This window comes from Prinia subflava, chromosome 2 (genome assembly GCF_021018805.1).
Source record: "Prinia subflava isolate CZ2003 ecotype Zambia chromosome 2, Cam_Psub_1.2, whole genome shotgun sequence".
Classification (NCBI taxonomy): domain Eukaryota; kingdom Metazoa; phylum Chordata; class Aves; order Passeriformes; family Cisticolidae; genus Prinia; species Prinia subflava.
In genome coordinates, this window is record NC_086248.1 from 82637691 (window position 1) to 82662821 (window position 25131).

Consider the following 25131-nt stretch of genomic DNA (forward strand, 5'->3'; position numbering starts at 1 on the left):
TAAGAACCCGTGCCAAATCTTTTGTCTTAGTAAACATGCACTGATTTTTCACCTATGATAATTGGTTACTGTGTTCCACTTACTTTGTGATTGATCAGCTCTTCTTGGAGAGTAATTTTTCCCTCCAGGCTATATATCCAAGTTGAGCAGTACCTGTGCTTTGCTAAACAGAGCATTGAATGAAATACAGTTCACAGAGGAGTTTCTGCCTCTTCTCTGAAGGATAAAACTACACAGCTGCAGTTGTGTACTGGGCAGGTCTCAGGCCTATGAGACAATTTCAATGGGAATGCAGGATGTTGGGGTTTTTTCTGATTTATATGCCAGGTGGTTTTGACTAACCAATCTATATAGTGAATATTGTTAAGAAAATGATGAGATTGCATTTCCCTGTGTCCTCTAGAGTATGTCCTAAAGTTGTAATCTTACTCAGCTGCTGAGTCTGCCTCCTGTTCCCTGTGGATTAGTTATTTAGCTTGGGTATTAAGTATATCAGAAAAGCTTAATCTAAGAGTCATTTTATGTGTTTTAATATTGAAATTTGTCTTTGCAAAATCAAATTTTAATATTCTAAAATATGTTCATCCTCTTTAACAGCATGATTAGGAAATGTTTTGCAGGGAAAATATGTGAGCAGATTCAGTACATGGTATTCACATAACAGGTTATTTTGTCCTGCTGGAAGTAAAATGTTTAAAGTATTTTCTATTGTTATGAAATATTTTTTAAAGGTTTAGACCAGCATTTCTGAAGAATCGTGTATGGGCTAGAAGGGCTGTCACAAACCATCAATGCTCTTTTTGGAAAGAGAAATTATCTCTCCTCAAGCGCCGTACTATCTGCTGGTAGAAAAATTAACAAACATAGTTAGACTCCAGTGCAAGTTATTTCTTACAAAACTAATGTTACAACTTTTTTTGTTACTTACCAGAAATTCTTGGGCATAAAACCTTGTGGACATCAACTGAGAAATGCAATCCTCTTGTGCACAGGGACACTTCAGCCATCTGGAAAGTCCTCTTGTGAAATCCTTATCTAGGATAAGCACAGGTAGGCATCTGAGTGGGCTACAGGCAATTATTTTACAAAAAATGAAAGAGATTTAAGTGAGCTTGGAGGTTACATGCCAACATGATCACAAAAGTGTAGAGAAGCCCTTCTTGCACTACTTACTTGGCTTCAAAATTACTGTAATGGTTTCTTTCTACACAATGTAGGAATTGTCAAAAATGGTAGAAGTTGCTGATTCTATTTCCTACCACTGCACCCAACAGCTATTTCCTCCATCAGATCAAAACTATTTGTGTCTCCACAGTGTGTGTCTACTCTGCAGGGCTACAAACCTCCAGCAGCTCATTACAGCACAGGATTGAACTGAGGAGCACAGTGGTCTTGCCCACAGGGGACTTTGACCTCCTGGAGCAAGACCACTTCCAGAAGCTAAGCCAGCACACTGCTCCACAGCACTGCAGTCTTCAGTGCAGAGTTAACCTTAGACAAAGAGCCATCACCTAGCCAGAAACTAGAGAGTCCTGTCCTGGAGAAGCTGTGTTCTCTATTCTTTTGCCTGTTTTTCTACACTTCATGACATTTATCTTCTGTGATTCTCAGGCCCACTCTGAAGAACCTTGTGACTTCAATTCTTAAGGTAAGGCAATATAGAACTTGGATGCTGTTATTCATCAAGTGGGATCTGCCATCTCAAAATCTATATTATCAAATTGTAATTTAAATAGACTCTGAAAAATATCAATGATTTTAGTACACTGATTATTTCTAAGAATAAAATTAGGATAATTGAATTTTCTGAAGTGTCTCAGCACTTCTGATACGCTCTTGCATCATGTTGTTCCTCCTTTTTCTTGCCTTTTTATAAAGAACTGAAATGTGGAAAATAATAATGACGGTCAACAGGGGTTGAAAGGCTACTTGAATGAAGACAGAGGCCAGGGACAGTGTTTCAAAAGCAGGAGAAAAAACGTCAGATGCTACTTATGGTCCAGAGCAGAGGAAACAAGTCAAGGGAACTGTATGACATTAGACAAGAGAGTGAATTCAGAGGAAATAAGGGGAAGAAAATCTCTGGAGAAATGCTGGCAAGTATGCAGACATTTTAGAGCACTACAGACAGGGATGGTGAGTTTAAAGGGCAGAGCGGGAGGCAAAGAAAAGAATACATCCATGACGTTGGTTGGAGGAAGGCAAAAGGAAATTGACTTAGTGGTTGACTCTGAGTGTTTTTAAGAAGACAATTGAGTCTAAGTACCTAAATAGCTTCGCGGAAAGCAAGCAGATGACTTGTAATGAAAACCAGGTATGCACCCACGGACCCCAATGAACTTGAGCTTTTAAAGACAGCATTTACACAGATTTGAGTCAGGGTGGAACTGGGCAAAAAAAGGTTACTCTAAGTAAGATACATGGCCAGCTGGACAGAAAAAGGCAAACTGAATGCTAAAGGTAATGTATCTCCTTATGTTCCAGAGCTTCCTACCAGCTTCCTACCAGCTTTTTTCCTGCCACATTAATTTTATATCAGAGTGACAGCATTCAAGTTTAATCTGAAACTTTAGGTCTCCTAACTTCCAGCCCTGAGGACGTGCAATGTTGTAGCTGTAATACACAGCCCTTTCACTCTTCACTTCCACTGGTTTAAGTTTTCTTGAAGTATTCTTGAGCAGAGAGATGTCTTTGACTCTGGTAGATCTGTGGGTCAGTACAGAACTATTCAGGCACTGCTCTTGGTGGGGTTGGGATTCTGGGTCTCTTTTATTATTTCCAGGTGGAATAGCTTCCTACAGTGAGCAAACTAATTTTAAATTCTGCACATTTCTTTTCATAGAATCTGATTAATCCTCACTTCCCCCACCTTTCCAGTTTTGCCCTGCTGCCATCAGTGTGTTTGCTGTGCACCAAACATAGTTGCCGATTCCCATGCAACAGGGAGAGTACCTAAAGAGAAAAGTTTTAAGTCCTGGCACAAACACTTGTCTCCACTTCCTTGAGATGTATGTCAGTGGTGGATCCATGAAGATTCTTTATGTTAGTGAAATTAAACACTTAAATAGGTGTTGGAGGAATCAGGATATAGGGAGCAAGGACATAAAGTGTGACATGCCAAAGCATAACCTTGAGGTTGGGAAGAAAGTGATCTGTCTTTCATGTCATAATAATTCAATTATTAATGGAATCATAATACTCATGTTTTCTAGTTCCAGAAAATGTTGACTTCCTGTTGTCTCTGTAGCCCCTTGGTTCTCATGGCAACATCGCTTTGTTTTGTCTCTCTCTCTCTCTCTCTCTCTCTCTGTCTTTCTTTCCTTATACATCAGTTTGGGCCTGTGAGAGGAGTAGGAATTCAGGAAAGATAGTTTCTAGTGATGCTGATGACATGCTGATGACAGGTGAAGGTGGTGTTAAAAGGTGTTCCTTCTATTATCATGGAGCCACTTAATTCCCAAGAAATGCTCCCGGTTTGTTAGCTCAGTAGATGCTGGTAGGTGTTTGATGTGACCATAATTGTGGTTGTTGGATAACTTCTTGTTGAAACAAACCCTTTAAAACTGTCACAAAAATCAGCAAAGAAATGCTATTGCTAGCTAAAACTTAGTTTTCTGAGATTCAAGGAATACCTGAGGCACAGTAAAGTCTATGGAAAATATAGATTGACTTCAGTAAGGCTGGGACTTATTACTGTCAGTATCCAATTTCTACTGTAGTTATGATCCTCCTTACAAATCTGCTACATTTGTGGAAGAGGCTTTAAGAGAAGTTTCAGACAAGATTTCCATCACCTGGATGGCTACAGATCAAAAGCTTGCACTGCCCTGACTACACCATAGATTTCCACAGTACCATGACAGGAGAGGGCTGTGTTCAGCATCTGGAGATTCAGCTGAGAGGCTCCATCAGATGGTGCTGAGCTCTGTTGTTAAAGAAAATGCCAGCCCTTCCCCAAGTCCCAGAAAGGCAAATAAATGCAAAGGCCAGAGCTAGTCATAAATTGTTTTTTGTTTTGTTTTCCTGAAAATATCATTAATTAAAAATCAAACCAAACAAGTAAACACATATACACAAGCAAAACCATTTCAGCACTGAACGCTGCACATTCCTTAATGTCTTGATTTCCTGCATCTTAGCTCCCACCTAGCCAGGGCTCCCTTTTCACAGGGGCTTTTTTTCCCCTGGATGTTTTATACAGGGCTGATCCATTCTATTCAACAGAGAAAGGTAACTGTAGCCATAAACAACTACTTCAGATTTTGTAGCTGCTTTTTCGATCACCTTTTAGTAGGGTGGGTAGGTTCCTGTCAGGTTTTTCTTCCTTAAACAACAGAATACATTTCCTGTTGTAGATCAGGAAACATAAAAGGCAAAAATCAAATTTTTGGTGTTCCCAGGGTGGCCTCTATTATAGAAAGATTTTTCAAACATTTTAGAAATACTCAGATCTAAAAGATAGGAAAAAATCTTTCCCCCTGTAAAAGCTGATGTGATATCTGTAGCTGGATGTTGAGATTAATTTTGCATTATTGGTAAACTAGAATTTAAAATACCCACAAATAGAGTAATCAGACTCTCTGAGTCAATTGAGGCTCTGTATAGCAAGTCCAAACTTGGTAGTATGACAAAAGAATTCAAGTGAAATTGATGAGTATCTAAAAACAAAGTATCAGAATTGAGTGCAAAAGTGGTTGGACTGTGAGACATCATTAAAATACCCCATTCCTCAGACTTCCTTCTGACCATCTGTCTGCATCACTGGTAAAACCGCCTTTTCCTGACTTTCGTTACTAGAACTTCAAACCTCTTGTTTCAGTGTCAGTACTAAATCTGCTGAACCTAACCTTGGTGGCAATGCAAGGTGAAATTAATTTTAGTATTGTGTGGATCAGAACCTTTTAAAGAATATTTCCTTTGGTCTTGCCCACCAAAATCAGTAAGAAAAAGCATTCTAGGAAACTGCATGCAAAACAGTCTTTAAAAAACTGTTATTTGGATAGAAATCTGAAATCGTAATTTTTGTTCAAACTTCCAACTTAGATTTGTGTTAGACAGGCTTTATAAGGCCTGGATTTACCTGCTTTTCAGAGGATGGAAGCTTACTTTCATTGATGTAATACATCATGCTAGAGGAAAGGATGAAGACTAACACTGCAGAGGTAACCAACAATAAGTCTTAGTAAATCTTAGCTGCTAACATTTAATATCTCACCAAAACTAAGCAAATAAATAATATTTATGCATATGCACATATCTTTCTAATTGGGTGAAATCCATTGTTCTCTTCTTCGATTTTCCAGTGTGGTTTGTTGGGGGTTATTTTGCCCCTGGGCATTTTTCCCCTGCTTTCATACCTGCTCATACCACGTCGGTTGTCAGGTTTTGGAGTGTTTGACATTGCTGCTGCCATTATAAATTGAAAGATGGAACCATGGGCCGGATTGCTTTTATCTATTATCCAGTTTTGATCTTTTCATCTGCTCTTTGCCAAGTAATGTCAGCCACGATTATTTCTAACTTGCCAAAATTCTGAACAGCTTTTAAACAGGTGACATTTTCCTATAAAAAGACTCTACCACAAGCATGTTTCTTTTTCCAGCCCCAAATGTCACCTTTTCTCCCGTAATTACAGTGGTCTAAGTGACACATTTCTGGACTACTGACAGTTTTAAAGATTTGCTGTTTGTGGGTATTGCAATTACTGTGCATTACCTTCTCCCTTCTGAGAGGAGTGAAATTATTTCCATAGAAGTTGCTGCCTTCACAGTTTTGCCTTTGCTTTTGCACAGCTGGCTCTAGACTAGATCTAGACTTGGAAGTTGCTGGGAATAACTTAGTGTCAGGCAAATAAAGAATTTTGGATTAAGCTACTGTCACCATTTAGATTAAATCTTTCTTAAACCTTTCCTTCTTGCCTGGAAGCATTTGAACAATATTATACCCTGAGTAGACTCTGCAGACTAAAATTTTTGAGCCTAGGGTCACTTATGCATGTCAACACCCCCCTGTTATAATTATTCTTTTGTGTGGGTACATCTCCTGCAAGTGTCTGTGCTATGTGAGTCAACCTCGTGTGATGATACTGGATTTAGCCCATGGGCTAATGATGACACAGGCAGTCCATGTATTTCTGCTGGCACTCCACCTCTTCACATGGAGAAAGAGTAGGTTGCAAATTAAGTCAGTAAACCATCTGCTGTAATTTACTTGCTTTGTCTTGTGCCTTCCTCTTTCACAGCACAAACAAAACACAGTGACCAACAAACATTACTGACCCAGACCGTGCAATTTAAATGACATGTACTGTAAAAAAATCTGATAGCTCCTTGTCTCATCACTTCTTTTGTTTCTAAATAAGCCCCCAGGAGAGCAGAGACACAAACCAGATATTTGTTTGTGGACTCTTCATCTTTTATTCCATGTATCATAGCAAACCATTCCAGGGCAGACTTACTTAAGTCTTCTGTGAATTTGGATTCTCACAACTGTATTTGAAGACTAGCCATGAATTTTAATACTTCAGATTTGAAGAATAATAGTATATATAAATATATTGGTCTGTACTACAGATCTCTAGAACTATAAGAGGAACCATAGTAGGAATTTATTAAAAAATCAACTCCTTTATTGATGAATTCTGGACAATTGTTTTATAACATATGTACATTTACATCCAAAAATTACCTACAGATATTGGGAGCCCGAAACAGGAGTTTAAAGAATGGAAAGAACAAGAGCAACAATAGACCTCACAGTCAGTTTCCTTTAAGTCCTTAGTATAGTCATGAAGTTAAGATACAAAAGCATTTGCAACAACAACATAGTGGGCAGAGAGTATAAAACAGAGGCCATGAGGCCATTAAGGCAATTAAGAAAGATTAAGATTGCTTGTGGTGGAAAGACCCATTAATCAATAGGCCAGAAATCACAGCATGTTGCAGAATATATTCCACCTAAAAAAATGAGAACAAACAGGCTAAATATATCCCATACCAAAGGTCACAGAGTTCTCATTAATGAGAAATCATATTAATCCCTCAGATATTGCTGGCTCCATAGTTAGTTTTCCATTTGCACACACAGGAACAGCACTGATGAAATGCACCGTAAGTGATGCAGAGCCTCTGTTGAAAACACTCCTGTCCACAGCTGGCACCACAGACAGATCCAGCAACCCTTGTGGAGGGAAGGCAGAGCTTACTCAAGGGGGCCCGGGTTGCTGCTGCTCCGTGTTCTGTAGGAGAGGGAAGTGGCTGTGGTTATTCACTGCTGGCAGCCGGGGTGCACGAGCCCCCATTCACGAATGTAAAGCTGCTGTAGGAAGATGACACGATGCCTGTCAGAGGATGGGTAATTGAAAATCCTTGAATTTGCAAAACGCCTGTGGGCATCTAATGCAAGTCTTCATATGGTAATGAGGAGAGGAAACAAAGTGGGAGGGCTACTGCACATGCTAAAACTTGCACCTGAAATAATTGGAAATTGGCTTAGACGGGCATGTAACCAGGCTGAAACCAGCTCTAGGGCACTCAGTCTCGTCTTCAGCAGCAAGGCCACCACCCCATTCCAGGCCTGTGCATTCTGTCTGAAGGAGCAGCCACAGGTGGGCAGAAACAGATTGGCTAACTGGTTTTGTAGAAACAGCTACAGCTGGTTGGTATTATTTTTTTATTTTTAAGCCAGCTGGAAAACAGAGATGGAAGCAGGTGTGCTTCTTTCTGCAAGAGGCTGGTTTGAATAATTTTTGAACCTGAAACTACTTCCTAGAACTATTTCTTGGAAATTTTCTGTTTCTTGATTCAGAATAAAGTTTTCTTCACTGATTTAAACCATTAATACAAAAAAAAAAATTAATTATCAAAACTACTGAAACGAAATATTTGAATCATCCAGACTGTGCAGGTTTGATTCACTGGTTTTCAAACATTCTTGAGATGTGTTACTGTTTCAGGGAGGGATTAATTTGTTAGTTTTAGGGTTTTTAATTGCCATTCAGCTGAGGAAAATGCTTTCTTACAAAACTGGATATGATTCTGGAGTATACAGAAAAATGGATGAGGTATCTTTTGCATTATTAAGTTAAATTAATATTTTGGGATGATTTTTTAAATGTAGTCAGGATATGTTTCTTTGATTAATGTTACTAGGATGTCAGAGGCATGGTAAGAGCCAGAAAAGAAGCTGGAATCAAGTTTTCCACAAGGTAGTTTTGCTGTTGGGTGTATAGTGATTAATATGGGATAGAAACCTTTTCTACTGAAGATATTCCAGGCAAAATTTGACAGCTATTTTCACTGATTCCAGAGAAGTCAAGTAGCCACAGTGTTTCATCAGTTTCAAGCAGGGCTACAGACATCTGGACTTTCTTTTTTTCTGAAGCACCTGATTTTTAGGATCCTATATCACTGCAGAACTGCACAATCTAACATAGGGTTCCTGTGCTCTAGCTTCTGCTGGCAAATAATTTCTTTACACTGGTTATTCATAGCTAACAAAATCCCATGTGGTAGCTTCTGGCTGAACAAGCAAGCCTGAAATGTTTGTTGTCTCCTTGACTGCAGAGAGAAAAAGTCTTTTCCTACACAAGAGTTGCACTGGGCTTATGAAGATCTTAGAGCCTATCTTGACACCAAATGTGTTCCACTGTTTTGGGAGGCAGAGGGACCCCCAAAGTCCCAGAGTAGAAGTTGTCCACAATGATAGAGAAGCCTGGGATTTCCAAGTTTCTTGATCTTGGTGCTACTTCTATTCTAGTAGACATTTTATTGTGTCACAGTAATGTCTGAGAATGTTAGCTTGTTTCTAGCTGCAGTATGACTCTTCTCTGCCTTTCCTCTTCTGTATACCATCACCTCATCTTCTACTCAGTTTCTCAGTTTTACTACACATAAATACACCTTCTATCATATTGTTTATCCATGCTTGGAGCAAGAAATTAATCTGACTACACCATTCTGGACCTCTTGACATTTAGAGAGAGTTGGGGTTTAGACAGACCATAGAAGGAATTGCAGTATTCAAGATGTGAAGTGATTAAGATGTGAGCAAGGATTTCAGCAGAAGCAGGGTCAAGGTAAAGATGAACTCAAGCAGAATTTCAGAGGTGGGAATGAGAAGAGTGGGGAGGGTAGTTTGGAGTTATGAAAAAGCAGTTTATTGTTTTAAAATTTGCACTACTGTGATAGAAATATAAAGGTCTTTGATGTCCTTTAATTGTGCTGTGATATACCACAGAGATGCTAAACACTGTGACACATTGCTGTAGTTTTCTCTTTATTATAAGTGGCTTTTACCATTTTCTTTTACTTCTGTTCTCAGGAATTCACAACTCGATGTGAAAGAAGTCAGCACAACTCTCATTCCCAGTGTCTGATACCAGGAAGAAAAAAACTTCCAGGGAATAATGGGATGTTTCCAGGTCAGATTAATTTTGCTTTTCCCATTATCTGTCCTTCTGTCATGGCTCTTTCATATACAGAATAGCTTGTAATTATCAGGTCTACTGGTGGAAAACCTCTGGTCCCAGCAACAGGGAGAATCCTCAGCTCCTGCTATGTGGAGGAAATTGCAAGTAGGGAAGGGTGAAGTGCAAATCTTTGGAAGGGGACAGCAAAGTGGTTTGACAGTGCTAGCTTTAGTAGGATTCCTTCTTTGGTTAAAAACCTCAGTGCAATGCTTTTTTGGTGCTTATATGTTAATTAAAATGTGCGTGTGTAACTATTAGCCAAACTATTTGACTTTTCACACTAAAGAAACCTAACAGCTATATCAAAAAGTAGCCCACCTCTGATATTTGCCAAATGTTTTCATTCCATCTGTTTCATCATACGTTTTTTCCAGTTCCCTTCTGCTACTTTCTATGGCATGCTTTCTTCCACTGAGTATTTTTTCATAGCAATCTTACCTGAAGATGAGCTGTACTTCTGCTGATAGGTTAAAATAAGCTAGCATTTTGTTTGATAAGCATGCATTGTTTCATCCTTCTCTGCATTCTTTGTGTTGTGTTACTAAAGTAAATGCAATTAATGAAAATCAAAATACTATATGAAATCATGTCATTTCCTTATAAGAAAATTTGGACAAAAAAATTTGATTAAAATTTCCTGGCATTGTCAAAACCTCTTGTTTTGATGTCTTTGGGAATACAGACTTTTCACTTTCCTCTTTCCAAAATTTTTCTTTTGAATGTCTTTAAATATTGTCTTAGGTACAGTAAAACGATGTAAAAAATAAAAGTTAAAGCTTAATGAATCATCTTAACTACTTGAAAGTGAAATCTTTCTATTTTAAATTTTGTTGGCCCAAACCTTGTGCATTTTGGTCTTGCTTGGAGTTTTAAAACCCCCTCACAAATATGAAGGCTCTAAAACCTCTGAAAAATGTGTTTTTTGTTTTTTGGTTTTTTTTAATTTTTGGTGACTTTTACTGGCTCTGAGCATCTGCTTCAGAGAGAAAGAATTTTTGAGTCCAAGTTCCTGATCTCATATTCCCTTTCAAGTTAAGCCTCCTCACTGATTACCACTGCCCCATTTAAACAGGAGGGAGGCAACCTCTTCACAAGCAGAATGCCATTTAGGGCTCTTAGGGTGGATGCAGTCACCGTGTTGATGAGAGGCAACGTGGGCAGCACCAAGTTACTCTTTCATGTGTTATCAAGCATGTTCCATCCTGAGTCTTGTCAACAGGGGCAGAAAGGTACCTCCCACTCAACTCCCCACTGACAAATTGCCAGCATGGCTTTAAGTCAACAACCTTAAATGCCATCAGGAAACTGGTTCGTGGCCAGCACAGATCCCAGTGAGACAAACTGTTTTGCAAGTCCGTGCAGCAGTTTTGGTTTCTGACTGAGTAGGCTGCTTTGAGTTAGAGGTGATGAAGGCTACATAATATTAATGAAGTTTGCCCTTGAGAGACGAGCTTGCCCTGCAGAGCCAGGAACAGGAACTTGTATTTTAAGGCTAGGAACTTTGCAAAGATGTTCAGATTTCCTTTGATCCCTCCCAGTTTTACACTGCCTTAAAACCTAATCACACAGCCAGGCTGCCAATACAAATAACAAAAACCCCCTCTTTTTTTTAATTAACAGAAAGCCAAGTCATACTTCTCATTCACTTCCATAGCATCTAACTCTACCTCACCTACATGAGGTTCAGCCAGTGGGTTGTTACACATTTGCCAGATAAAATAGTCTACTCTTTTGACCAGAATGGAAGTGGAGCTGGACATGAGAAGTGCTTCAAGGAACTCTAAATTTCCTTGTTACTTATTAGATATCAAACATGGGGCAGGCACTTCTACAATATCTGTGAGAACTCCTGCAAAGAAAACAAGATCTTTCTCCAAGTAGAACCTGAGGGACATTCACCAGCAATGCCTGGTGAAAGGGCCAGCTCATTTTTGTCACAATTTCCTGAGAAATTTATTATTTTACTGTTGCAATCATATCCATCTTCCACGTAAATTCTACCTCCTCCTTCCAGATGTTTAACGAGCTTGTAGGCTTTATCTGCTGACCTGGTCAGTGACAGCAGCCAACATTTGGTATTACGCTATTTTCTCTCCCATGTGTAAAGCTCATTCTCATTCTGACTAATTTTGCTAGTTGATAGTGTCAGGTAGTATTGATAATTCTCTTGGGGGGTGGGGTGGTTAATGGAATAACCTTAACAAAAATAAAGTAGCTGGATATGGAGTTGTGCTAAGATAGTATTTCTTTCTAAAAATACAAAAAAAATATTTCTGTTCTGGATTATATTTCATGTGTGTTTTGTCTGTGGGTTTTCCACATATCAGATGTATTTGTTCATATAAATTTCACATTTTCTATTGAGCCTCACATGGAGGAGGAGGTGACAAAAATCATGGACTACCAAAAAGTGAATTAATCTCCAGCACTACCTCACATACTTACACCTGCAGTTCCGAAGGTGCTTTAGGTAGCTGTGAGTAGAAGAGCAGTCCTACTGATGTGGTCAAAGTTAGACGTCTCTTGAAACAGAGAACGTGAGATTCCTGCATGTTTGAAGTTTCTGTGAAACTTTATTCACAAATTTACTATTGTAGATGTCTGGCTTTATAAAGATTAAAGTATAAATAAATAACTATGCAAGTACAATTCAGTAAATAAATTGATTTTATTGATGTAAACAGGCATTATGAAGGTTAAGATACATGGGCGTGCAAAATGAAGACAAACACAAAAAGACAGTTCACTCTCAGTTATACAATGAAATATGTCTACTTATTCATTGTTCATCGACCAATATTTTTATAGCAAATGAGGCATAAAGAAATTGTGCACATGAGCAGGTCTGGAAAAAAAAATCAAAAGAATCCCTCACTTGATGTGACATTGTGAAATACTGTAGGTTTTTGAGCTCTACATGTATATTTATCTGTCTACTGTTTGTATAACAAAACATCAAAGAATACAAGGTTTCGTAGAGCAGAGGGAGCTTTTCTGAGATGTTTTACCTCTTGATGCACAGGCAATCTAAATGTTAATATTCATCATGTTCTAATTTCCTTATTCCTATGCCAAGCCCAGAAACACTTAGAATTAAGCCTCTTCTCTTTTTCTGCTGTTACATGTGGTTTTGTCTGATTTCACTTCAGCTTGTATAGTCCCACCAAAACAAGCAGCTATGCAAGATGGCTTTCCAGCTTCAAACTGTGATGTGAGGAGGAAATAAATTCCTGACGTGTTGCTGGTAAGTAATGATGTCTGCATGTCCATTTTAAGATATGACCCAGAATTCCCTATTGTGCAATCAGGTTTGTGTATTTCCTGTTGCGCTTTTTCTGTATCTTTTTAAAACCTTCTGTAAGGCATCCTGACCCTTAATACAAGTTGCTGTTGTCTTCAACATGGCCAATTATTTATTCACAGTGCTTATGTAGATCTTGACTCCCAGAAATGCCTAAATTCTTACCTTTCCAGGTAGAATCTGTGGAACAGTATTTGTTGTAGTCAGTGAGAAAATCAAACTTGATAATCAGTAAGAGATTCAAAATATTTCCAAAAGTCATTATGCATCTCCAAAAAATTTCCATGAAGGGGGCTGAAGCCTGATCTGAACAGAGTTAAAATCTTGTCATTATAAAATGACATCATTTAAAAAAATATTATAAACCAGCAGTAACACTCCATGAACTGCAACTAAATTGCCAATGTCTGGACAAGTTCAGAGTCTGGATCTCGAGGTCTAAGAAACCATACACATTCTGGTGAAGATTGCAAGGCTAGGAACAGAACTGTTCTGCCTAAAATCCCTTGAGACTTCATGCTCAGAAATTCTTGCTATGGAATCTTTTCTGGGGTGGATGGTGCAGAAACCTGTTCAAAATACCTTCACAATTCTGAACTTTGCTGGAGTCTGGAGCAGAGGCTGGCTTATATATTTTTCAGGGTGAAAAAAATCCCTATCCATGTAGATATAAAAAAATCCTGTGAGGTTCTTAATTATAAAAAAAATAATCTTCTATGTCTGCGTATACTGGTGTGCCCACTTCTTTTTTTGGTAATTAATTTTTCAAATCTGAAACAATGAAAAGGAATTTTGCTGCTGAATTCAATCACGGGTGTTATCCAGAGGCTAAATTCTTTTCCTGCTTAACATAAGAACATAATAAGAACATAAGAGGCATACTGGTTCAGAACAAAGGTCAGCATAGCCCAATATCCTGGCTCCAACAATAGCCGTGAGTGGGTATGCAAGGAAGAGTGGAGAACCAGCCTTGCATATCTGATGACTCCCCCTAGGTATTCTCCCACCTTTCAGCTACTTATGGCTGAAGAATTTCATGAAGTGGATGTAGTTCCAAAGTGTTTAAAAACCCGGTATAAATTTCTGCTCTGTGTTCTTGCCCAGTCTCTCCTTGAGGCTATGTAAACTTATAGCTGATGCCAAATGGGAACAGGGCATCTGGATATTGTGGCAAAAAGTGATTAATATCATTAGGGACAATGCTATCTCTGTATTTTCAATAATACAATAGTTCTAGAACATATCTAGTGATTTACGGTTATATGATGAGAAGAAGTGGGAATGTGTCCAAAATATTGTCATGTCTTCCCTAAAATATGTATGCAGGCATTGTGATCTGAGACCAAAAAAAAAAAAAAGGAAAAAAAAGAAAAAAAAGAGAGAGTGGGTCTGGCAGGGTAGAACACTAATAAACTCTTGATAAAAGAGTAGCCTGTGGGCTCAATGAGGAGATACTTAAACTGCTCAGGCAGGGTGCTAGAGGCAAAGAAATACGTGATTACCTTTGAATGACGATGCAGTTCTGAATAAGAGGAGAATAACTGACAGAAGCCCATGGACATTTTTCAGCCTTGCCTGCGAGTAGGCAGACATGAAATGATATATCCATTCAGTGGCAAATTCCAGTTAGATTGCTGTCAGACCAGACTACAAGAGATTCTTGTATCTGTCTTCCTCAATTTTTCGAACGTTTTCTCTTCCATTTGTTTCAAATGAAATTTATCTATTGTTTATAATTATATAGATTAACTTCCTGAGATCATGCCACTCATTTACATTTCCACATATTTACTGGATGTGCAAGATGAACCAAATGCAAAGATATATACACAACAAACCTTCCTGTCTCTGAGTGCTTGCAAACAACAAAGGCACTTGAATATTCTTATGACAGAGGTGTATAAAAACTGTGGCTAGACAGAGAGAATATTTTCTGTGCCTACTGAAACCAGCTATATCTCCTGCTGTTCTGAATCACTAAGTTCAAATCACTGGCCTCCAAGGATCCTGTAGATGGGAATGTGGAGGACAGAAATTTCTAATGGGTCATTTTGGACCGCCTCCTGCCAGGACATGATTAATCCCTCCAGAGCTATGTTAGTGCTATCTACAAGTGAGCAACGTTGTCCACAAACATAGAAGGGCAGAAAGAAGATACTGGTGCCTGTGTTCAACAGATACCTTCCTCTGTAGCCTCTGCTTTTATTTTGTGTTGTCTTTAATTTTATTCCTCATGTTGGATGGACAGGAAAAGAAAGCATTATTTGAAATAGTCCATAAGAGACCAAAGTCCTTAGTTTATCAATTCGTGTAGGTTTCATTGTGTTTGCTTCTCAGACATCTGCATGTTTTTCCTAAAATGTTGTGGGTTTTTTTTTCTCTGAGTGTATCTGTGGATTTTGTAGGGTGGGAGATGTTTGGTCACCTATTAGTAGGCTTGGTGTGTCCCTCAAAGGATGTCTCGTGTGATCAGTGGGTTGCTCCTGGTTCTTGAAAACTTATGAGTTCTTACTGGCATTATGTGATTACACTACTGGCTGGTTTTCCAATGAGAAGTTTTAGTAAGATTCTTTCAGTCAGGGTGAAGTCTATAATCTTAATTTTTGGGAACATTAGAGTGATTTCTTGGACTGATGGTAAAAGTCTTTGTTACATTTACAAAGTGTTGAACCTGTTGGAGAAATTTTTGAACCTATTGGTAAGATAGTTCTGGGCCCCCCTCTAGGTGGTAAAATCATCTGGTAGGGTGAGACCCACATGAGGGAAGGGGATTATTGACAGTACTAGTCTTCAGTGTTCACTTCTAATGAAATTTTTCAAGCTTCTAGTATCGTCTCTCTCAATCTGCAAGTCCTTTAGAGTCCTTAATGGTTTCTGTCTATGCCTATGGCAGTAGCTATGAATGTTTTCATCTGATCTACTTGGTGATGAAGCTGTATTCAATTTCATCTCAAGATTAGATCTCTGCAATGCACCTACATCCAGTTACAGCATGAGACCAGAGCCAAACTTCAGCTGTGTTTTATTTGTGATGGGGTGTTCCATTAACAGCCAAAAATGCCTACACTCCACTTGAAAAAATAATTTTAGTCAGTGTTTTGCCTTAAATAGTTGTGGTCCTTGCTATAGAAACCATCTCTCTCTCTCTTTTTTTTTTTCTTTTTTTAATTCTTTTTTTTTTCTTTTCTTTTTTTTTTCTTTTTTTTTCTTTTTTTTTTTTTGACTCTGTGTCAGTGAAGATAAACTGATGTGCCTTGAGGGATCAGGAGGGTGTCAGCCTTGGAGCTGATGGATAGCTCCTTGGCTAGTGGAGATATGCATCTTTATAGTCTCTGCAGAACTGTAGGCTCTCAGGTGACACTGTAAAATTCAAGTTTACCCACGTTTTTGGAAGTGAGGGGAGATGCCAATGGGGTATGATGAAAACAAGGCATTGATTTGTTTTCAGCTGTGAGGATTTGAGAGTATCTTTACTCTGGTAACAATTAGTGATGACTAACTGTGAATCTAGATAGATGTGTTTTTATATTCTGAAACATTAAGGGATAGGCACACTCTGCCCAAGCACAAATCCTTCTCAAAAGGAAATTTCTCCATTCTACTTGTGTTACACCTAATGTGCTCAGGGTTATACTTTCATGTATCCAATTAAATTATCCTTAAAGAGCAACAAAATGTATGTGAGAAATTATGTTATCTGTTGCTAGCTAGCAAGGTTTTGTAGTTCCCCAATTCCAGTTTCAAACATATTTATTGTAGTAGGTAATATTTAAAGCTAAACAGTCTATTGTTTACATCTTTTGTCTGTTCCTTTTGCTGCTTCCCTGAGCAAGGTATGACCATGTTGCATCTCCTCTGGAGGATCACAGCTAAGGAAAAGTTGTTTCTCTATTAAAAAAATACTTCTTCTTCTGTGGCAGTCTTAGAAGGAATCAGTTTTTCTATGTTTGGTGAAAGTGCTGCACATATCACATTTAAAATAACAGCCCTTTTTTAGGAAAATAATTCAATTTCTGATATTCTGCTTCCCCCTCCTGAACTGAACTGAGATATGAATGGAACTTAAGTACTTGGTGTCCTGAAATGAAATATTTTCCTCAGCTGGAGCCCATATGCAGTGAAGAAACGGGATGGATGGGGCAAAGGTTTGATGTGTTGGTGACTCAGGAGATGTGCAGAGAGGACAGCCTGGACAGTTTTGACAGAGCTCCAAGAGAACTTACAGAGCTTGTTCAGAGCCCACTTCTGTCAGTGGCAGAAGTCCCCACTCATTCAGCAGGAGCAGGCTCAAGCTCAATGTTTATAAAATGTATGCTCATTATCCCCAGATTTCTTATACAAAGATGATTACTGTAATATTTTATATGACTTTTCTCTGCACTGACTGTTCTTTTTTGAGCAGATTGCCTGTTTTTCTCCTTGATGCATATATACAAAGTATCTTTTATTTTTCTTTTATTTTTATGTAGGATTTTCCATCAGCATATATTATTTGCGAAATAGCAGGTGACACTTATGGATCTTCCCCTTTCCTTTCTTTTTTTTTTTTTTTTTTGAAGAAAAACACCTGCAGCATAGAACAGCCTTGGAAAAGTCAAGCAAGAGTCTGTGTGCTGTGATGTGCTGGAGTAACAAATGTATTCTAGTGCACATCGAGCAACATAAATATGTAAATGTTTTACAACGTGTGTACTTACATATCCTACCTTCTTTTATCTCCTTGCACTGCAGACATAAAGTTACATATATCTGGTAGAGTCTGCTCTGTTAATAATAATGCTGAATATGTAAATCCCCCCCGTTTTTATAACCAGTGCTTTAGGTTGCATTTACTGTAAACAAAGATGTATTTTTGGGGGCTGTTGGTTTGAGTTTATTGTTTATGTAAATCTCTCAGAATGTGACATAGCCAGATAGCTTCCTATGTTCTGCTGATCCACATTTTAGGCCAGCAGCCAAAGTATTTTATCTTTTACTTCATTATAGTGATCTTCCAATTAGCTGTGGTCTGTAATACCCTGATTTTGGTGGCAGTGGTTTGGGGAGGATTGTTTGATAGTTCTGCTCGAGAGGCAAAATGAGGGGCCTTATTATAGAAAGTGCAGAGGTTGTGCAGTAGCTGAGTTCTGTTGCAAAGTTTGCCGATAAGGGAAAACTGGCCCTTGAGCATCCATTCTATTCTGTATATTAACACTTCTAATCTGCACTGCTGATAAAACTGCAAGCCATTTGCCTTTGGAGGAATTAGTTCTGCCTCACTTGTGTAACCAGGCGATGGTGATTAACCTTTAAACTGTCCAATATTCTCAGCAGACTCCTGCTCCAGATTAGAAACTATTTAGTTATGACCAACTAAATTAACAACATTCCCTCCTCTGAAGAATAAGATTTGGAAAGTATGCATTTTAAGGTGGAATGTGGATAATGTCCTTATTTATTCACTCGCCACTTTTGCTACATAAAACGTATTCATCAGTTGAAAAGAAAAAGAAAGGAGAGAAGGAGTTCAATTTCAGATTAAAACAATCTACAATTAGTTATGTGCAGGAGCTGATTCGGGTAATTTTTTCTTGGGGTGCTGCTTCAGATGGCTGAGACCTGTTTCTGACTTTTCATTCTTAAATAAAACTTACAGGGCAGAGGATAAAATGGGCAGTTTGGTGCTCTGGTGTGGACAGCATTCTAGGAGAAAGATTTCCTTCCTTTGAAAGGAAAGGCAATTATCTCAATTCTTCAGAAGAGTAATTTTTGGAAGATTGCTAACCTTTCTGTCACAATCACGCAAAACAAAAGGTTTTGTACGTGGTGGTTACAGGCCGACATATCCAATGGACTTTAGCTGCTGTGATAACCCAGTACTGTACCATTGTATCTACATATTTTAAATGTGTAATTTATCAGTTGAAACATACCCTTCAATACATGTGCCATAAAAGAAAAGAGTGAGGGCAATTATGTAATAGTATAGTGTTTGTCTGACATGCCTTAAATCCCCATATTGTTATTCCTCACTGAATAACAAATACAAAATCCCTGTTAGCAATGTTTTCCGTTTTACCAGTTTTATATTAGCTGCCTCCTTAAAAATTGCTAATCTAGATACTACATTAGTAGGATGTCAGTCAAACTGCAATCCACAGTGAAGCCTTCTTCATATACCAATTTAAATCATTCATGGTCCTTTCTTTGGCATTATTCAAAAGATCATAATAATTTTCTTGTGCCCACAGCACAAAAAAATCAATTATTTCCCCACAAAGACTTGAAAGTACTTAGCGAGTGCTATAAGAAAAGCTGAGGGTTATATCAAATTGAAATTGCACTCATTACACACAACACAATTAGTTGCCACTAGTCTGGCCGGTGCTTTAATTCTGAATGGCATATCTTTATTATTACAGAAACAAGCATGCAAATGGCATTGTTCAGGATTTGCAGAAATCAATAGGATATAGTGCTGTGTGTTTGGTGGCCACTGTCACTCAGTCTGCTGTGGATTTGAGATAATGTGTGTATTTGAATTAATGAAGGGAACGTGAGACATCATAAGTGACACCCAAATAAAAGAAATGGGTACATGATATTTGTAATTATTCTACTTGTGTTTTTGTTGTAAATACTTGTGCTTTTTGTTTTTTAATCAAAGGATTAATTGCATTTTAATAAGGCATTATGATTTTCAGAGCTTTAGTTAATTAAAACTTGTAGTATATAATTATGAAGTGATGCTGAGATTTGTCTAAAGATCACCCATACATTTAGAATATGTATATTTTTCCTTGTTAAGCAGTTGCTACATTTTATGAATTATGTTAAATGTTTGAAAGATGATGGCAGTTCCAAATGGATTTCTGTAAATGGCAGCTCGGGATGTAGATTATATTGTTGGACAAATTAAAGCGGAGGAACTACTGGGGTTGGAAACACTTTTTGGCTGTAGTGCCGGAACACTCATTTGCACAAATGTTAGCTTTCAGCTGCAGGAGTAAGAACAGATGTATTTGTTCAATGTATCATATCATTCCGCCCATTAATTCTCAGTGAAATTGCTGCAGTTTGAAATTCTGAGGATAGACCATAAAGACTCACTGGTGGTGTGTGGTAAAGATTATTTTTCATGTGACAAAAGGGTTTTAAAAGGAGGTAGAAAGTAGGTGTGCGTGTGTGTGTCTGTGTGTTTGCACAGACATCATCTCCATGTATCACCCAGGCTCACTGGGGGAGATGAATATTCCTGGTATAAAGCTTTAATCACTCACAATCTGACCTGAGACATATACATATATTCATATATATAAAGATTGTTTCCCGTGGGAGTATATTATGTCTGGATTGATAGACTAATTTCTAGATACATAAAACAGAGTTAAACAGTATTAGAAAGTTAAAATCTTAATGTTTCAAATGAAGCTTTCATTTGGCAGTATTTTTAAAAAGATCTCCTCTTACATTTATTCCATTCCTTTTGTAAGTGTATATTGAAAATAAAATCTAATTTTGCTCTTCTTTTATATACAGTGGAAAAAATATTGCTTTGTTGCTAAATGGTGAAAGGACTTTTCTTATTTCTTGTCAGCTGTAAAATGAAAAAAATTTTTAATGCAGAACAGTCCAGCACAGTCCTGTATTTCTATAGCACACCCCCGTGAACTAAAAAGGTTTTCTAGTGATCTCTCTTGAAGTAAGGATCTTAAATTAGACCTCAGCATTTCCTACCTGGAAGCTTGGCTCCTGCAGTGCACAAATGTTTATTTATTTATTTGTTTATCACACCCAGGTTTGCAGACACCTTTTGAGGCAAACCCCCTCTAGAGCTCAAAATGTTCCAAGTGAGGTAGGGAGATGAAGCCTGCAGAAAGAGCAAAAGAAAGAACAAGAATTCTCAAAAAATTTGCATTGACTTCACCACTCAAACCAGGATTTTAATAGGTATCTATAAATGGATTTTAAGTAGGATTTTTCCATGTTTTCTCCCAAAGCTGATTTAAAATCTAATATTATTAGATTGGTCACAGCCTTCATATTTTAACTGTCAAGCCCAAAGTCTGAAAGGTGATTCATTCAACGCTTGCTAAAATATTTGCTCAGCAGCACAATAGTGTGTGATGGAAAATAAACTCCTCTGGAGCATCTCACCCTATCAGCCGTGGCCTGCAGCAGGAAAAGAATGAGGGAAGGTCAGTCAATTATGTGTGGTAATCACCGTAAGCATATTATCTGAGACACAGATGTCTTCCCTGACCCCACACGACATAGCTATTAACCCCACGGTAGTATAAAAACGGGGAGGAGGAGGAGGAGCCGCTCCCCTAGGTAAACCAGACCTTTCCAGGCCGGCCTTGTCCGGCGGCTCGGCGCAGTTGTGGTGGCGCGGGCGCTGTCGTGGGGAGCTGCTGCCGCTCCTCTCCTGGCACGGCCCCTCTCCTCCTCGGGGACCTTTCTATAGACCCAGTCATGTGAGATAAATAGTTGCATCATCGGAAAAATGGGACCGGCAAATTGACTTGGGAGATATTTTCGGGAGAGTTAACAGCCCTGGAATGCCAGGCACTGCCCATGCTTTTACAGAAAAAACTTTTGTTCCTGAGCACACCTACACAGATGATGTATTAGTGCTGATAAAGAATAATACCACGATCATGTAATCATCTAATGCTTCTGGAAAACAGAGATGATTTTCTCATTATACTGAGTAATGTGTTGATTACCACATACAGCTCCTTTTGAGTTCAAGTTCTGCGTATATTTACTTGAGAAAAATGATCAGCTGCTTATTCAAGTGAAAGAGATTTTTTCAGTGTGGTTGTTCAAACACCTGAAGTAAGCAAAGCAGTTTTTTAAACTGACTATTTACACTTTTGAACTTGAAGGGTCATTTAAATATTTGGTCACTGAATAGGAAACATGCATCCCTCACCAGTTCTGAACTTTCTAACACCAGTCCTTAACCTTGAAAGGTAAGGTAGGTCTGTTTACTTCTTGTAGCCCTTGGAAAATCTTTTCTTTAGGTGATGCTTTGTTATCTTTGGGGAGGCCATTTTGTATTTGCCTGCCGAAAAAGATAAATGACCATTTAGCAATGTAAGCTATTGCAGTTCAGCACAACATACAGTGCAAAAAAGTCCACGACAGACCAGATTTGTGATTTTTCTCCTTGTTAAATAATTGATTGTAATGGCATTCTGGTCTTGTGACACCCTTGTAACTGAGATCAGATTGAGCCAGTGAATACCAGAGTGTGAAAGGAATGCTTTGCTCATCAAATTTCCACAGAATGTAGCAGAGGAATCCCCAGGTTTCCTTTCTGACTAAAGGAATTATTAAAAGATTTTCTCTTTGATACTGTCTCCTTTCCCAGGGTTAATCACTGTGTGAGTGAACATTTGCATGCACCGCTGAGCTACAGGTTAAAGACAAGGAAAGTGGTGGGTTGAGCACATGGAGCTAGGCTTGTGCCTAACCACCGGATTATCAAGAAACAAAAATCTACTAGAGATATGGACTTTTCCGTGGTGCAGAGTGAACACAGGTTGCCTCTTTCACTGACCTCAGGGGTGACCTGAAAGTAGATTAAAAGGATGGTGGAAGTGCCTCACTAGGATAGTTGGGCCGAAGGCGGTGTTGCGGGTTCCCATCGCAGCCACTGCTGACCAAATTCAGCTGGAGTCCAAAGAAGAGATTTGGACTATCCTCTTTATTAGTAAATCCCCTGTGGGAGTCTTGGCTATGTGGAAAGATACCATTTACACTTCCTCCTGTTATTGTGGTCAGTCTTGAATTCTGGGCCTCTAGCAGTACCTTATTAAAGTTACATCCTATTGTCATTTTAGCCTCTGTCTAAATGTTGCTAAGTAACCTCCTGTGTCAAATACTTTTTCTGCTGGCAGAGAATCTTGCATCAGTCACCTATTGTGCCTGCCAGATTAGATACCGTAATGTGCTCGACATGGGACTGTGCTTTACTTCTATCTGGAAACTGCAGCCGATACAGGATTTGCCAGACTACTTGTTAGGCAGCATCTTTTCCTTGAGCATATTAAAGCAGCCCTGAACTACTTGTACCATTCATTTACTGGTCCCTGGGCTGATTTTTAAGTTTGGCGATTTAGGACTTCTTTTATGTTACCTTTCGCCTCTAAATCCTACCTGAGTGAGCAACTCCAGTGAAAAACACATTGGTCCACTTGCAGACAAATGGCAAAGGCTGCAAGTTAAGACCTTGCCTTTGAAAGAGAGCAAGCAGTGCATTCCTGGAGCTTTAGTGACTCATGGTTTCTGTGAGGCTCTTTTATCATGTTTTCTTGTGGGGCCAAATAAAAGCCAAATTCTGACGATCACTTATGTAAGTAGAAATGCGGAGTAATGCCATTTAAATAATATGTAATTAGGCTAGAGTGAATGAGAATGGAACTTGGTCCAAACTGATTATATATTTCAGGTCAGTTGACATAATGGAGCAGCCTTTTCTGTCTCAGCTTAATGCAGTGGTTCTGAAGAGTTCATCACCTGCTCTTGGCTCTCTTTCCTATTCCCAGCTGATAAATCATCTTTAATGTGTTTCCTAATATTACTTTTCCATGTGGTTATAGTTATATGTGACAGCAATGGGGGAGGGGAGGGGAGAGCAGGCAATAATTTCACTGACACAGAAATTACTCTAAAAATGCATTAATGTGTCTTAAGTATAATTGACATACTTTGAAATATATATTGCCTATAGGCAAAATTAAATTCTGCTAACCAAAAACCAAAAGTAGGCAGGACTTCTGTAGCATCATTTCTAGATACATATTTAATAGTAATGATGGCAAATAGTATTTGCCTTGATATGTTTGTAAAATATTATCAAATTTCACATATAGAAATTAGGTCTTTTCCAGTCATACTTTCTCAGTTTACCTTTTCTTATGTGATAGTTTATTTTTCTAGAGGAAATATTTCTAAAAATCCATTGTAATTTTAAATAGATTATTTATCATGTTAATACTTGTCTCTTATCACATGCTCATCAGTTTCTCCTTTTTGATTTTCTGTTAACCCTATAGGTCACTGCAAAAGCAAAGTATTTTCCATAAAGCTGTGGGAAGTCAGAATTTAAACTGGCTTTTCTTCTGTAAATTTTGTCCTAATTATAAATAATTGTGGCAAAAAAATATTTTATGAAACCTAAAACTCTTGCACCAAGGTTTTATCATTTGCCTAAATCCTCTCCTGATGTATGAGAGCACGCCAAGAATTTTTGAGTTTTATTTATCCAAGTAAACCTGTAGCTGTTTTAGATATCAAGGAATTCAAAAGCACTGATTTCTTCATGGTACAGAAGGAAAATAGATCTCTGTGTACTTGGTAAGTATGCTGGTTTCAGAAAAACCAGTCACTCACATGATGGCTTCAGTGTCAGCCACTGCAGATGTGCATCCCATCCTCTACCTGTGTTTGATCACTCCACCTGCAGCAGTGCTGAGAAGCACCAAGAGCTGAAGCTGAAAACACAATATGAAATGGGGTGTCCTGCCACTCTCACCCCTTGCACTAGTTTGAAGGGAGTGATAAAGACAAGTCAGGTCTGGTTCAGTGACAGAATAACTCCACCTGCCTCTTTTTTTTTAAATGTAATTCTGGCTTTTAAATAATTTAGTCGAAAAAGACTGATGTAGATCTATATGTCCAGAGATAATTTTTTTTTTTTCTCTAAGTGCTACAGTATGACCAGGAAAGTTAAATGCAGATTACAGGAGAGGAGGGAATATTTCACATCTCATTTTTTGATGTTACATCCTGCAGGAAATACAGAACATTTCATGAGTGAGATGTCCCAAACCAAACTCAAAGTTATGTTGGCTGTACCTACAGTGTAAGCAGGAGTTTATTTCTGCAAACTGATGTTTAAAATTTTATGAAAGGAATAGAAACCTTTGGGAAATTCAAAGATAATTACTAAACAAGGGTCTGAATATAGACAAGGTTAAATATAGGTGTAAGCTCAAAAATGTGTCTTTGCACCAGCCCAAATTTTCTCTGTATTAAACATTTCTGACTACATCTGTCATATTATTTGAGTAAAAATGTATTTTCAGTATGCCTCTAAGTTAAAGGGTAAAAAGGTTAAGTTGCTGTTATGCCAATGTGTGCTGCCCCTTCCATTTTTATGAGAACATTTCACCTGGGTTCTTGTCTGTGAGCATCTATGTTAGGGAGAAAAGTATGGCTTGGACATAAGAGTCAGGAGTAATTTTTTATCTCCTACTGGTCTGTAATCAAGAGCAGTAAATACAAACACTTGGCCCAAACCTCCTGTGACATTTGATAGGACTTTGATTGTGAGTCCATTTTTTTTTCTGTGAAAGTATTGTTGCACTGC

The 25131-nt window shown here is 38.3% G+C and overlaps 1 long non-coding RNA gene across 1 annotated transcript in view; it reads left to right on the forward strand.

The window, feature by feature from the left end:
• Positions 1-930: 930 nt before the first annotated feature.
• Positions 931-25131, forward strand: part of LOC134547781 (uncharacterized) — a 32196-nt gene continuing 7995 nt past the window's right edge. The window contains exons 1-4 of the long non-coding RNA XR_010079602.1: positions 931-1050; positions 1612-1648; positions 9322-9421; positions 12619-12713. This is a non-coding gene — a long non-coding RNA (uncharacterized LOC134547781). The remainder of the gene's footprint in view (positions 1051-1611; positions 1649-9321; positions 9422-12618; positions 12714-25131) is intronic.